This window comes from Triticum urartu, chromosome 7A (genome assembly GCF_056163025.1).
Source record: "Triticum urartu cultivar PI428250 chromosome 7A, HENAU_Tu73, whole genome shotgun sequence".
Taxonomy (NCBI): Eukaryota; Viridiplantae; Streptophyta; class Magnoliopsida; order Poales; family Poaceae; genus Triticum; species Triticum urartu.
Window position 1 is genome coordinate 287624087 of NC_141879.1, and position 13889 is coordinate 287637975.

Consider the following 13889-nt stretch of genomic DNA (forward strand, 5'->3'; position numbering starts at 1 on the left):
GATTGAGTTATTGCCAGGCACAGGCCCAATATCGAAGCGACCATATAGGATGCCAGCAAAGGATTTGGTGGAAATAAAGAATCAGATTAAGGAGTTATTGGATAAAGGTTACATTCGCCCAAGTTCTTCACCTTGGGGATCACCCGTACTTCTAGTGGAAAAGAAGGATGGATCATTAAGGATGGTTGTAGATTATCGGGGATTGAATGAAGTAACCATCAAGAACAAGTACCCACTGCCGATGATTAATGATCTGTTTGATCGATTGCAAGGAGCTAAAGTGTTTTCCAAGATCGATTTGCGATTAGGGTACCATCAGTTGAAGATTCGAGAGCAGGATATACCTAAGACAGCATTCACCACGACATACGGATTGTATGAGTATACCGTTATGTCATTTGGATTGACTAACGCACCTGCCTATTTTATGAACCTGATGAACAAGGTATTTATGGAGTTTTTGGATAAGTTCGTCGTAGTGTTCATTGATGACATCCTGATTTATTCAAAGAATGAAGAGGAACATAAGGAACATTTGCGTTTGGTTTTGGAGAAACTAAGGGAACATCAGTTATATGCCAAATTTAGCAAATGTGAGTTTTGGTTGAAGGAAGTAGGATTCCTCGGACACGTTATATCCAGAGAAGGTATAGCAGTTGACCCCGCAAAGGTTGAGACCGTAACCGAGTGGGAAGCACCAACAACAGTTGGAGAGATCCGGAGTTTTCTTGGACTCGCAGGATACTACCGGAGATTCATTGAGAATTTCTCAAAGATTGCGAAGCCTATGACGGAATTGTTGAAGAAGGATACTAAGTTCAAATGGACTGAGGAGTGTGAGGCTAGTTTTCAGGAGTTGAAGAAACGTTTGGTCACCTCACCAGTATTGATTTTGCCAGATCAGACCAAGGATTATGAGGTGTATTGCGACGCTTCACGTCGAGGACTTGGAGCAGTGCTTATGCAGGAAGGAAGAGTTGTTTCGTATGCTTCATGACAACTGAAGCCTCATGAGTTGAATTATGCCACGCATGATTTGGAGTTAGCAGCCGTAGTGCATGCATTGAAGACGTGGAGACATTTCCTCATTGGAAATCATTGTGAGGTGTACACGGATCATAAGAGTTTGAAGTACATTTTCACGCAGGAGGAGTTGAACCTCAGACAAAGGAGATGGTTGGAGCTCATCAAGGATTATGACATGAGATTGCATTACCATCCCGGAAAGGCTAATGTAGTAGCTGACGCATTGAGCCGTAAGAGCCATGTCAATACGATAATAACGGGGAAAATACCCAAGGAGTTAGCAGAAAACCTTCATGAGCTATGTTTCGAAATAGTTCCGAGAGGCTATGTAGCCGCATTGGAGATTCAATCAACATTGATGGATAAGATCAGAGAAGCTCAGAAATCTGACAAAGAGATTGCTGCTATAAAGGAGAAACTTAGCAAAGGAAAAGCAAAGGGATTTCGTGAGGATGAGCACGATACCCTATGGTTTGAGGACCGTGTTTATGTGCCCAATGACCCGGAGATCAGGAAGTTGATTTTGCAGGAGGCACATGATTCACCGTATTCGATTCACCCAGGGAATACCAAGATGTATTTGGATTTGAAAGAAACATTTTGGTGGACCGGAATGAAGAAGGATATTGCAGCATATGTAGCAGTTTGTGACGTATGCCAGAGAGTAAAGGCAGAACATCAGAAGCCAGCAGGATTGTTACAACCATTGCCGATACCCGAATGGAAGTGGGATAAGATAGGCATGGATTTTATCACAGGACTACCCAGGACGAAAGCAGGGTATGACTCGATATGGGTAGTAGTTGATCGTTTGACGAAGGTAGCACATTTCATTCCAGTTAAGACCACTTACACCAGTGCTAAGTTGGCAAAGATATACATGACTAGGATCATTTGTTTGCATGGAGTTCCGAGGAGTATCGTATCAGATAGAGGAACCCAATTTACCTCAAAGTTTTGGAATCAGTTGCATGAAACTTTAGGAACCAGACTAGAGTTCAGCACAGCTTTTCATCCGCAGATAGATGGACAGACCGAGAGAGTCAATCAGATTTTGGAAGATATGCTGAGAGCTTGTGCACTAGATTATGGATCTAGTTGGGACGATAACTTGCCGTATGCGGAGTTTTCTTATAACAACAGTTATCAAACCAGTTTGAAGATGGCACCTTTCGAAGCTTTATACGGAAGGAGGTGCAGGACACCGTTGTCATGGAATGAAGTTGGAGACCGACAATTCTTTGGACCAGATTTGATTAAGGAGTCTGAACGGAAAGTTAAGTTGATTCACGATAGGCTCAAGGTAGCCCAGTCCAGCCAGAAGAGCTACGCAGATTCTAAACGCAAGGAGATAGTTTACGAAAGCGGAGACAGAGTTTATCTTCGAGTATCCCCACTTCGAGGAGTTAAGCACTTTGGAGTTAAGGGAAAATTAGCACCGCGTTTCGTTGGACCGTTTAAGATCTTGAAACGTATGGGAGAAGTCGCGTATAAGTTGGAATTACCAGAGGGACTGTCAGGAGTTCATGATGTATTCCATGTTTCTCAGCTGAAGAGATGTCACACCGAGATGGCGGAGGTACCGCTAAGAGATACTGTGCCGCTTGAAGCGATTCAGTTGAAGGACGACTTAACATATGAGGAGAAGTCAGTCAAGATTCTCGATTATGCCAGCAGAGTTACCCGCAGCAAGGTTATCAAGTTTTGCAAAGTTCAGTGGAACCACCATTCAGAGGATGAATCCACCTGGGAGAGAGAAGAAGATTTGCTCAAAGACCACCCTCACCTATTTTCTAGCCAACCCGAATCTCGAGGGCGAGATTCATCTTAAGGGGGGTAGGTTTGTAACATCCCAAATTTTCAATTTGGAATGTTATACACTAGATCATCATGCATAACATATTTTCTTGCCTCTTGGACGATCCTAGAAATTTCACACAACTCAAGGACCTCGGGAGAGAGTTGGAAATTTCGTTATTTTCATATTTGAGAGTTTCTCAAATTTTGAAAAGAGGATCGTTTGATTTATTTGTTTTATCTTCAATAAATTTTCCGGTGTCAAAATATGAGAGAGGGAATAATATGACTTTCCCAAAATTTAGGAAAATGAAGATTTAATAAATAGATCAATTTTTGTTTGCCGGAGTTTTATTTGCATTTTATTCGGATAGGGAAAAATGCGCGTTTTCGAAAATTGCATTTTAGGTCCGGAGAAAAGTTCATTTCGTTCGGCTCATTTTTAGGAGTCGGGGAAAATTTACTTTAGATTTTTCGGAGTTCGTTTAGATCTCTTTTTGTTTTTTTTTTCTCTGCACGCTGAACCGTTTATAAAAAAAAGACTGGAGCAGGCCGGCCAGGCCAAGGCCCAGCCGGGCCGAAGGCCACCGCGCGCCTAGCGCCAGGCCCCAGGGAGCCGGCGCCGCCGCCTCTTGCTCTACGAATCCTTTTAGGATTCTAGGGTAGCCCTTGCCCCTTTTTCCTTTGTTTCGTTATTCCTAGTCCTACTTCGTTTATTCTTTCCTATTCCTAGTCTAATTCCTTGCCCTCTACCCCAAGTAAACCCCTCCCCTCCCCAATATAAATACCCAAGCACCCCCCCCCTCTAAACATCAAATCAAAGCCCCTCTCCTCCACACCGCACCTTGCCACCCCACGCGCGCCGCCCTAAGCCACCGCCTCACCCGCGCCGCCGCCGCACCTTGCCGCCGCCGCCCCACGCCCACGCCGCCGGAGCCCCTCACAGGAGACCTCGCCGAGGTTGCCTCGCGTCTCTTTTTTCTCGGATCGTTTTCTTCTAATCATTCCGATTCTTTTCTTCTCTAAACCGTTCCGGTTTTCTAGATCGGTTTTTCGTTTGGTTTTTCTTCTCCGAAACCCTAGATCGGATTCGTTTTCTTCTCCGATTTAGTTGCCTTTGGACCGCTCGCCGGACCATTCGTCCTAACGAACGTGATCACCGGATTCTTCTAGGTTAACGAACGCCCGTTCGTTTAACCGTTCTTCTTTTTCTTTTCGTCAGATTTATTCCGCGATCGCGATCTTAGATCCGATCTTCTTTCTAGTCTTTCTTTTCGCTCGTTTATCGGAATCAGGTGATTCAAGCGCCTGGAGTTTCGTCTCGAAACCGCTGTTCCGTCTAATCAACTTGAACAAGCTTTTACCCCGATAAAAATTTGACCTAGTTTCAACTTGCTAGAACCGAGTTGTTTTCTTCCGCCGTTTGTTTTCCGTTTCTTTGTTCGGTTCATTCTTTCTTTGCAACCGGAGTTCTTAAATTGAACTTTATGGTTCGTTCTCTTGTTCAAGTTTTACCTGTGCATTAGATGAGTACTTATTGTATGCTTGTTGTTTGTCTGCGATAGATTACCCGGATTGCGCCGCTTGTTACTTCGAAACCCTAGGACTCGCGGATCATCAGCAAGGCAAGTAACACTTTGATCATACCTTTTCTACAACCCATGTTTTATTGCATTAGATCAATCCTCACACATTGCATGATTAGGATCTAATTAAATTGTGGGATGGGAAGTAGATGAGGTAGTACCTATTACCTGTATTATTATGAAACCTTTGGGAGTTACTTCTACGTTTGCTTATTATTATGCCATGCTATGCTAGTAGACGTGGATTGGGTGAGTGATATCCATGACAGATGTCAGTTGATAATTTTAAAAGGTTTATCTAAGGTGGCAACTTAAACACACATCTGGGTGGATTGAGGCACCTGATGTCTATCAGGACTTGCCTGTTTTTTTGGACCGCCACCCAGGCTCAAAGGGATCATAAGATCTTTCATGCTAGAAACTTCTGTGTGCAGCCACAAGCCATTATGGGCTCTGGCATAGTTGACTAAGTTGTGCGAACTCTTACGGGGTGGACTAGCAGATGTAGGGGTTGTAGGTGGTACGGTCTACCCCACATGTAAGGTGCTAGCGCTTCTGAAAGACTGTGTATCGGTCATCCGTCTTCTCAAACACCATGTAGTGCGAGAAACCAAACGGAGGCGATCGAGTCTTGTGGGGAAAAGTGCGCAAACCTCTGCAGAGTGTACAAACTAATCATGATTAGCCGTGTCCCCGGTTATGGACAACTTGAGTATCTAGTACTTAAATATCATTGTGAATCTCAACATGTTACTTCTAATTAATGTTGTTGGGTTTTAATTATTTTTAATTGGGATTGAGAATGTTGTCAACCATTCTCAATGTTTCACAACCACCATGATAGTTAAATAAATTTATTCCTTTGCAGTAGGGAAAAACTGGCTTTACGCAAAACTGTAACCATAGAGCTTTCCACCAGCCATATATGCATATAGTATAGCTGTTTCATTCCATTACTCTCTATGTGTTACATTGCCAGCATATTCCATGTGCTGACCCGTTTTCGGGCTGCAACGTTAATGTTGCAGACTTTTCAGACGACGATTGAGGTGCGTTTAGGTCGTGGCCCTATACTCAGTGATGCCGCTGGAGTTGATGGACCCATTTATCTTCAAAGTCTTCCGCTGTTATTTTTATTATATGGCCTTAAGCCATATTCAGTGTAATAAGTTCTTTTTGAGCCATCGATGTAATAAGTGTGTGATTGCAACTCTGCTATAAAACCTCGATGTACTGTGTGGTGTCAGCATTACTGATCCAGGGATGACACCGTAGCATAGTAGACGTGATCCATTCGGGTCAGGTCGCTACACTGTAGTGCACCTTTATAGCCACCCAGTTACGTTGTGATGTTTGATACACCCAAAGAATTCCTACGGTGTCCGAGAGTTGCACAATCTCATGGCCTAAGGAAATGATACTTGACATTAGAAAAGCTCTAGCAAACAAACTACATGATCTTGTGTTATGCTTACGATTGGGTCTTGTTCATCACATCATTCTCCTAATGATGTGACCCCGTTATCAACGACATCCAATGTCCATGGTCAGGAAACCATAACCATCTATTGATGAATGAGATACTCAACTAGAGGCTCACTAGGGACATGTTGTGATCTATGTATTCGCACATGTATTACGGTTTTCGGTTAATACAATTATAGCATGAACAATAGACAATTATCATGAACAAGGAAATATAATAATAACCATTTTATTATTGCCTCTAGTGCATATTTCCAACAACCGTATCATCCCATTATCTTTTGTCTTTACTTATTTTAGTTCGATCTTTTGCTTTAGATGAATAAAAGGTTAGTTCGATCCTTTCTTTTCGAGAGTTTGCTTAGTGATCTATCCTTGTAATTGTGTGCAAGATATATAATAAAGTTATATTTTGAGGTTTTGCTTTCTTTACTTTCATGTTGCAAATTAAAATAAAAGAAATAAGGAAGAAAAAGATAAAGGAAAGAAATAAAAGGAAAGAAATTATGAAAAAGATCATATACTAATCTTATGGTAGGTGATGACACCACATAAGGAAAAGTATAAGTATAAAATTTTATTAGAGATTGAAAAACATAGCATTAGTCAATGATGCAACTCATGAAATAATTAATAAGGGAAGAGAAGATTTACAGATAAATATACTATCCTAGAAATCTTTTGTGATTGTGAGCCCCCATCAAAATATTATATGGCAAAATTATTGACGTTGGACAAGGAAGACAACTTAATTGTTTATGTTTGTTTATATTCACATAGAAGTCATATTGTCATGGATCCTTTAATATGTGGTGCTTGCCCCTATCTTTGCTAGCCAAAAATTCTACACTAAGTAGAGATACTACTTGTGCATCCAAAAACCCTTCAACCCAAATCTTATTTTTAAGAGTCCGCCATACCTACCTATCGATTGAGCAAGATCCCTCAAGTATGTTGTCATCAGTGCAAAAAGGCAATAAAAATGCTTCTAAAAGTGTGAGATCATTTAGTGTAAGAGAAAATTGAGCGTTGTACGAACTTGTGATGGTGAAGAATAAAAGCGACAGACTACATAATAAAGGTTGCTATCACAAGGGGCAATACAACGTGACGTTCTTTTGCACTAAGGGGTTGAGCATACAAACAAATAAGCGCATGGCAACCACTGCTTCCCTCTACGAGGGGCCTATCTTTTACTTTTATGTATTTACTTTTATGCAAATAGTCAAAGTTTTCCTTCTATTCCTTTTTATTTTTCTCCTTTGGCAAGCATCATGTGGTGAGGAAAGATCTAGGCACATATGTCCATTTGAATATAGATAGCATGAGTTATTATTGTTGACATCGCCCTTGAGGTGAATACGTTGTGAGGCGAAACTATAAGGCCCTATCTTTCTATGTGTTCGGTTGAAACATTTTGCTCATGTGTACGCGGTGAGTGTTAGCAATCATAGAAGACTATATGATGGTTGAGTATGTGGACTTGCCTAAAGGCTCCGATACGTGACCCTTCCTGAAAAGATGATGAATTGTAGTTGCAAAGTTGACTGAAAACATAGTTTGTTGGTTTTTAATAGAGTTTTTGCTTTATACTTCAATAGTGTGATGAATTGTCACTTGTTCATGAGAAGTCTATGATAAGAGCTTTATGATAAGAGTCTTATGTTCAAGTTTGTTGTTGTTATAATAATGAACATTATGCTTCTATGTCCATATTTTGTTTTTATCAACACGTCTATCTAAGCATGTGGACATGTTTTTCGATTTCGGTTTCTCGCTTGAGGACAAGCGAGGTCTAAGCTTGGGGGAGTTGATACGTCCATTTTGCATCATGTTTTACTACTATTATTTATGATCTTTTTATCCATAATAATGCTTTTTGGAGTTATTCTAATGCCTTTTATCTCATAATATGCAAGGTATACACAAAGAGGTAGAATTCTGGCAGCTGGAAATCTGGACCTGGAAAAGCTACGTCAGGCCACCTATTCTGCACAACTCCAAACAAGCTGAAACTTCACGGAGATTTTTTATCAAATATATGATGAATATTGGAGCAAATAACTACCAGAGGAGCCCACCAGGTGGGCACAACCCACCTGGCCACGCCAGGGAGCCCAGGCGCGCCCTGGTGGGTTATGCTCACCCAGGCCCACCTTCGGTGCCCATCTTCTGGTATATAAGTCATTTTGACCTGGAAAAAAATAAGGAGAGGACTTTCGGGACGGAGCGCCGCCGTCTTGAGGAGGAACTTGGGCAGGAGCACTTTTGCCCTCCGGCGGAGCGATTCCACCGGGGGAACTTCCCTCCCGAAGGGGGAAATCATCGTCCTCATCATCACCAACAACTCTCCAATCTTGGGGAGGGCAATCTCCATCAACATCCTCAACAGCACCATCTCATCTCAAACCCTAGTGCATCTCTTGTGTACAATCTTGTTACTGGAACTATAGATTGGTGCTTGTGGGTGACTAGTAGTGTTGATTACATCTTGTAGTTCATTACTATATGGTTTATTTGGTGGAAGATTATATGTTCAGATCCAATATGCTATTTAATACCCCTCTGATCTTGAGCATGATTATCATTTGTAAGTAGTTACTTTTGTTCTCGAGGTCACGTGAGAAATCATGTTGCAACTAATCATGTGAACTTGATATGTGTTCGATATTTTGATAGTATGTATGTTGTGATTCCCTTAGTGGTGTCATGTGAACATCGACTACATGACACTTAACCATATTTGGGCCTAAGGGAATGCATTGTGGAGTAGCAATTAGATGATGGGTTGCGAGAGTGACAGAAGCTTAAACCCCAGTTTATGCGCTATTCCGTAAGGGACCGATTGGATCCAGAAGTTTAATGCTATGGTTAGAATTTATTCTTAATACTTTTCTCGTAGTTGCGGATGCTTGCGGGAGGGTTAATCATAAGTAGGAGGTTTGTTCAAGTAAGAACAACACCTAAGCACCGTTCCACCCACATATCAAATTATCAAAGTACCGAACACGAATTAAACCAACATGATGAAAGTGACTAGATGAAAATCCCGTGTACCCTCAAGAACGCTGTGCTTATCATAAGAGACCATTTTGTCCTATCCTTTGCCTCAAAAGGATTGGGCTGTCTTGTCGCACTTTTGTTACTACTATCGTTACTTGCCCGTTGTAAATTATCTTGCTATCAAACTACTCAGTTACTTACAATTTCAGCACTTGCAGGCATTACCTTACTGAAAACTACTTGTCATTTCCTTCTGCTCCTCGTCGGGTTCGACACTCTTACTTATCGAAAAGAGCTACAATTGATCCCCTATACTTGTGGGTCATCATACCCATGTATGTTGCAGCATGTGACCTCGACACTCTAGCAGTCACATGAGTATCATCTATTGCCCCAATGCTAGACTGTGATGGCATGAAACATAGTGTTATGGTTGTATTCAGAACAATAAAAGCATGTCAAGGCATGAACTATGAGTGGCACTCACCTTGAAATACGGATACATCTTGGGCTGTTTGTGAATCTTGCTAGGAGTTTGCCAAGTTGATGCCTTGACCATCTCTCATTGATCTCCCCAATAGCATACAAGACTTGCTTGAAATGTTGAGAAATGGTCTCAATTTTATCTCTGGGGTGTGTCATGAATAACCCTAAAACTCTTATTATGACCCACAACATGCAGAGCCCCTACGTCGTTGCAGTTGCAATTGTAGTTCAAATTCACCAGCACCTCCCTATCTTGAATTGACATTGGACCATAACAGATGACAGAGGTATCACTCTGAGGTACAACTCTTTTGCGGACCAACCTAACCCAGACTTGAATCACAGCTATGAGTGATGATGCCTGAACAACCAGCTTCATTTGTTTGTCCATAACCTAATGGTGACATCGATCGTGCGATGAGCAATAGAGAAACAGACCCTACACCGTACCTAACGACCTAACATAGGGAAGGGGGGTTGTATGTTGCTTAACCCCATTGGAGCCGCCCACCCACCCATTGCACAGACAAGGAGGATGAGACGGGGTCAGAGACAAAGGAGAGAAGCATCCTGCCGCCGGAGATTGAAGTTGCCACATTCGCTGCCACCGCTTTCGCAGATCTGAGTCACGGGGGTCGCTCGTGGCAAGAACTGAGGTTGGGTTTGTCCTAGCGCTAAAGGTGAGCTAGTAAATAGGGGGGTTGGACAACACAAGGACTCGCTTGGAATCGGTGTATCTTTTTACACCTGTATTTATTCTACATGTGTATTTTACAACCAGTATGTGAATTTCAACTGAGAAAGAAAATGACGGACGGATGTATGTATTTTTTAAAGTGCTGGAAAACAAGAATCCAACATCAGCCTGCCAAACAGTCTATTTGGACTTTCTCTGATTTTCAGAATTATGCGGTATTATCCATCCATCGTAATTCCCGCCAATACCTCTCTACCGAACGATCCCGACATACTGTGATAGTAGACTATGAGGTCAGTGGCGGAGACAGGGGTGCCAGCATGGGCCTGTCCCTCCTAACATCATGAATTTACTACTAAATTACTGGTAAACAGTGTTGGATTAGAGATTTTTAAACATCTATTTTCCTATGGATTGGCCCTCCCCAACCTATTTCAATGGCACTTGGCCCCCCTAATCCAATTTTTCTGCCGCCGCCACAGTACGAGGTGCCTATGGTGGTTTTGTAAAATCTCAAAATGATATGCCAGCTCAATATCTAAGCAAGCAAAGGAATTCTTGGAGCTAACAGAAGTATTACCTCTGGTAACCTCTAGGTTCTGAACTTTTTTAATCTCTTGGGATTTAGCTATGGTATTCTTACCATCTCTAACAATCCTGTTGCTCATCCTAGTGGCAACAACAGGGCCCCATTTTCCTTTATCAGTCCTAGTGGCCTGAGGTCTGGGTGCAGGGCAAGAGAGGGTGGTGATAGCTGTAGCCAGAGAACTAGGGCCAATGTCACTAGTGTTACCCCTCACAGCTTCAAACTGAGCCAGCAGACTGTTCCCACAGCCTTCATAGTTGGCTTTCTTAGCAGCATCTAGCTAGCTTTTAGTCACAGGGGCCCCCAGGTGCTTGGAAGAAACTAAGTGGGACTGCTCAATAGGGGTATGAGGTAGAGGATATCCAGATCTAGTCTTAGCTCCACTTGGCGCAGGAGTAGATTTCTTGGCAATCTGATTACTAGCATCTTGATCCATTTCCTCCCCAAGTAGATCATCATCACTATCATTATCCCCATCTCCATTCCTATCAGCATTCCCATGGCCTCCAACATCAGTACAAGGGCCAGGAGGACCATCTGAAGGTTTGTGGTTAGGAGACTCAGCAGCTGTAGTATCATCAACCTCAAAGTTGAGCAGGTACAGCTCCTGTTGAATCTCAAACAACCTATCTTTAGGAATCAGCTGAGGTTCTCTAACAGCAACTTGCACTCTAACCACTTCATAGAAACTCCTGAAGATTTCATGCCAGTCAATATTGACAATGACACCCAGGGAAGAAGCAATTTGAGAGATGACTGGCCAGGTGCACCAGACAGGAGGTATGCCAATGATATTTATCCAGACTTTTTTAAGAGAATCATAAGCAGGGAGGTCACTATGCCAATCCTTGAAGGAGATAGTAACACCTTTCTTCTTCAAGTTAATAGATTTGAAAGCAACCATATCAGAAATTTTCTTGTTGGGTGGTGGGGGAATCTAACTAGGAACTGGGTTTCATCATAAACTCTGATCTGCCAAGGCCAGTTGGTTTTCCACATCCCAACAAAGCAGCTTTCCAATTCTTCAGCAGTGATATTGCCTTCTTCAACAACAACCAGCCCAACATTGCCAAAATTGAGCCAATCACTGTCACTTTTGTCTCCATCTTCAATATGAAAGAATCCAAGGCCACTGTTGGCACTCCCCTAGTACTGAGCTGCAGGGTAAGGCTCATACCACTTGGGGCAAGTATCCATATGGTGGCCTGGGGTTTTGCAGATGAAGCAAACCTTGGGGATAGAGCACATGCCCACAAAATGGCTAGGAAGGCCACAATTGTAGCAGATAGTACCTATATATTTAGGGTCTAGCATAAATTCCTCAGACTCTGAGACTACTTGACCAATAGCACTGTCAGCAGACCCAGCAGCAACCGCAGGTTGTTTTTTTGCACCAGTCCTATTCTTCTTCTTGTTCTTCCCAGCACCAACCTGACCGCTCCCTCCAGAAGCACTTCCAGAACTCAGAGGTTGAGGCTGAGGGAATTGAATTGGAAGATTTTGTTGCATATAAGGGAATTGGAACTGCAGTTGTTGCATCCAGGGGGCATTTGAGGGTATTGGTAGTTGTTAGCAGGGAAGCCAGGGTAAAGTTGATTCATAACAGGATGCATAAAATTGGAAGAACTGGGCCCTATAGGGATAATGGGGGGTTTGGTGAAGATAGACATGGGAGGACCCTGCTGGTTGGGGATGGGAGTAGGGGTAGGCAGAGTAGGAGTAGGATCACGGACCGGCGGCGCACTCACTGTAGCTGGTGGTCGCATAGCATCACGGCCACGCCCACCCCCCGTTCTGCCTCCCCTAGGTCCAGTATTCTGCCCAGTAGCAGCCATCTTCTTCACTACAGTAGCAAAGGTGATTTTTCCAGTCTTCTTCGACCAGAAATCACGGGAAAAACTGAACTTCTTGGGCTCGATAATATGATCCGAAGGGCCAGCGGGGAAACAGTCTGTAGCCGAGAAATTGCTAGAAACGAAGAGATCACGCCTAATCCAGACTAGGTTTTGGTGGTCATGGCGGCGAAGGGGACGGCGATGAACCCTAGTAGGACGAGACACATGGTTGCTGTCGAGGGGGGGGGTATAAATCTCCTGCCTACAGGCAGCCCAAGAAGCATCAGCGGTCCTGATCACTTGGGGGGGGCATCGGACGGCTAGCCCATCTACTGAGGCAAACAGTTGGGCCCCGCCCGATGATCCCCTTCCTTTGACCATCGATCCTCAATGGGGGTGGAACCACGAACGGCGGCGGCGATGGGGTTCTTCGGCGATTATAGCCATGATGAGCACATAATCTACAACAAGTATTAACTGAGGATCGATGCATACAGGCGCCCACAGCACACGTCGACCTCGCTCCGGTCAGATCTCGACCCTGAATAGCCGCCATCTCCTCCTCTGGACTCTGGATGTGGACACCGCCTCCTCTGCTGCCCAATGCAAAATCAGAGCAGGCGAGATGGGCTGACCCAGCGCGAAAATCCTTGCTCGCTCCAACTCCATGGTTCTGGACATTGCACGCAACGCCAAGTTCATCCGCGCAATCTCCACTTCTAGATTTGCTCGCTCTGCATTCCTCGCCGCCCGATCCGCCACCCTCTCCCTGCGGGCTAGCTCCACCAGTAGTCGCCGGATCTCCTGGTCCGACGCCCCGCCTCCTGAGTCCATCAGTGGATCTCAGGATTGACGCAGCAGCGGAACCGTCGAAGGCGTCGAATCTGTGGGTGGGATCCCCAATCACCAGGGCGAGCCCCTGCTCCGCGCGCCGAGGGGGGCAGGGTGGGGCGGGGGGACTGTGAGTGTAACGCCCACGATGCGGCTATATCTCCCACGTGTCGAAGCACGACTTAGAGGCATAACCGCATTGTAAGCAATGTCGCAAGTGAGGTAATCTTCACACAACCCATGTAATACATAAGGGAAAGAGATACATAGTTGGCTTACAATCGCCACTTCACATAATACATGAATAAGCATTACATCAACCAGATACAATCAAGGTCCGACTACGGAACCAAAATAAAATAAGACTACCCCAAATGCTACACAGATCCCCGATCGACCCCAACTGGGCTCCACTATTGATCAACTAGAATGAAACAACACAAAGGACAAGATCTTCATCGAGCTCCGCCTTGAGCTCGGTTGCGTCACCTGCATGGTTTCATCGGCACTTGCAAACTGGTTTTGGGAGTATCTGCGAGTCACGGGGACTCAGCAAT

General features: G+C 43.9%; 1 pseudogene; it reads right to left on the reverse strand.

Annotated features, from left to right (window-relative positions):
* Positions 1-10946: 10946 nt before the first annotated feature.
* LOC147959331 (uncharacterized) lies at positions 10947-12205 on the reverse strand (annotated as a pseudogene).
* Between the last annotated feature and the right edge of the window lie 1684 nt (positions 12206-13889).